General features: G+C 44.6%; 1 pseudogene; it reads left to right on the top strand.

The window, feature by feature from the left end:
• The first annotated feature begins 618 nt into the window (after nt 1–618).
• On the top strand, nt 619–994 carry LOC136393479 (transcription factor BTF3 pseudogene; annotated as a pseudogene).
• The last annotated feature ends 1,431 nt before the right edge of the window (nt 995–2,425 follow it).

The raw sequence follows: 2,425 nt of genomic DNA, 5'->3' as shown, positions 1-2,425 counted from the left end.
CTGCCCAAGACCCTGCGAGCTTCATCCCTAGTCCTCCACGCAGCCCTGTTTCTTCTCCAACAAGATGAAAGAAATTATCATGAACCAAGAGAAACTCGCCAAACTGCAGGCACAAATGCATATTGGTGGGAAAGGAACTGCTCGTAGAAAGAAGAAAGTAGTTCACAGAACAGCTACAGCAGATGATAAAAAATTTTAGTTCTCCTGGCCCTGGCCAGTTGGCTCAGCGGTAGGGCATTGGCCCGGCGTGTGGAAGTCCCAGGTTCGATTCCTGGTCAGGGCACACAGGAGAAGAGCCAATCTGCTTCTTCACCCCTCCCCCTCTCCTTCCTCTCTGTCTCTCTCTTCTCCTCCCACAGCCAAGGCTCCATTGGAGCAAAGTTGGCCCGGGTGCTAAGGACGGCTTCGTGGCCTCTGCCTCAGGTGCTGGAATGGCTCCGGTTGCGACAGAGCAATGCCCCAGATGAGCAGAGCATCGCCCCCTGGTGGGCATGCCAGGTGGATCCAGGTTGGGCTCATGCAGGAGTCTGACTGACTGCCTCCCTGCTTCTAACTTCAGAAAAATAAAAATAAAAATTCAGTTCTCCTTAAAGAACTTGGGCATAAACAATATCCTTGATATTGAAGATGTAAATATGTTCACAAACCAAGGAACAGTGATCCACTTTAACAACCCTACAGTTCAGGCATCTCTGGCAGCGAACACTTTCCCCATTACAGGCCATGCTGAGACAAAGCAGCTGACAGAGATGCTACCCAGAATCTTAAACCAGCTTGGTGCAGACAGTCTGACTAGTTTAAGGAGACTGGCGGAAGCTCTGCCCAAACAATCTGTGGAGGGAAAAGCACCACTGGCTACTGGAGAGGATGATGATGATGAAGTTCCAGATCTTGTGGAGAATTTTGATGAGGCTTCCAAGAATGAAGCAAACTGAACTGAGTCAATGTCTGAAGAAGATAAATTTGAAGAAATTTTTTGGAACTGTTATTTTATATTATGATTGCTTTTTCAAATTTTGTTTATGGATCTGATAAAATCTAGTTCTCTAATATTTTTAAGCCTATGCCCCTTGGAAACTGCAGCTCTGGTTTTTGCTTATACTTAAATAAGTCTTTGCAGCTAATTAAGCTGAAGAACCCTAGGAATAAAGTTTGAAACAAAGGTTAATAAAGTTTTTTGTCTAGTAAAAATAAAAAGCCACAAGGGAAAAACAGTTACCTACAAGGGAGCTCCCATAAGACTGTCAGCTGATTTCTCAACAGAAACATTTCAGGCCTGAAGGGATTGGCATGAAATATTCAAAGTGATAAAAAATAAAAATAAAAAAAAAACAGGGACCTACAACAAAAACTACTCTATCCAATCTGACCAGGGAGTGGTGCAGTAGATAAAATGTCAACCTGGGATGCTGAGGATCCAGCTTTGAAACCCCAAGGTTGCCGGTTTGAGCACAGACTCATCCAACTTGAAAGTGGGCTCACCAGTTTGAGCATGGGTAGGATCATAGACTTGACCCCATGGTCACTGGATTGAGCCCAAAGATTGCAGGCTTGAGCTGAAAGGTCGTTGGCTTGAGCAAGGGGTCACTCATTCTGCTGGAGTCCCCTGGTCAAGGCACATATAAGCAAGCAATTATGGCCCTGGCCGGTTGGCTCAGTGGTAGAGCGTTGGCCTGGCATTCAGGAGTCCTGGGTTCAATTCCCGGCCAGGGCACACAGGAGAAGTGCCCATCTGATTCTCCACCCCTCCCCCTCTCCTTCCTTTCTGTCTCTCTCTTCCCCTCCTGCAGCCAAGCCTCCATTGGAGCAAAGTTGGCCCGGGCACTGGGGATGGCTCTATGGCCTCTGCCTCAGGCGCTAGAATGGCTCTGGTTGCAATGGAGCAACACCCCAGATGGGCAGAGCATCGCCCCCTGGTGGGCATGCCAGGTGGATCCCGGTCAGGTACATGCGGGAGTCTGTCTGACTGCCTCCCCATTTCCAACTTCAGAAAAATACAAAAAAAAAAAAAAAAAAGAAAGAAAGCAATCAATGAACAACTAAGGTACCACAATGAAGAATTGATACTTCTCATCTCTCTCCTTTCTTGTCTGTCTATCCCTCTCACTCTCTCTCTCTAAAAACAAAACAAGACAAAACAAAAAACACTACTCTATTCAGCATGACAATCATTAAAAATCAAAGGCAAAATAAAAAGCTTCCGAAACAAAAGAAAAGCTAAAGGTGTTTATTAACACCAAATTAGTAGTGCAAGAAATGTTAAAGGGCCTATTTAAGAAGGAGAAAGAAAGAAAAGAAATTGAGAAACAGAGAGATAAACAGTTATAAAGAATAATATGGCAATAAAAGGTACATATCAATAATAACCTCAAATGTAAATGAATTAAAAGCTCCAGTCAAAAGACAGAGGGTAGCTGAATATATA

Source organism: Saccopteryx leptura, chromosome 2 (genome assembly GCF_036850995.1).
Source record: "Saccopteryx leptura isolate mSacLep1 chromosome 2, mSacLep1_pri_phased_curated, whole genome shotgun sequence".
Lineage (NCBI taxonomy): Eukaryota > Metazoa > Chordata > Mammalia > Chiroptera > Emballonuridae > Saccopteryx > Saccopteryx leptura.
This window is presented reverse-complemented; position numbering and strand designations above follow the sequence as displayed.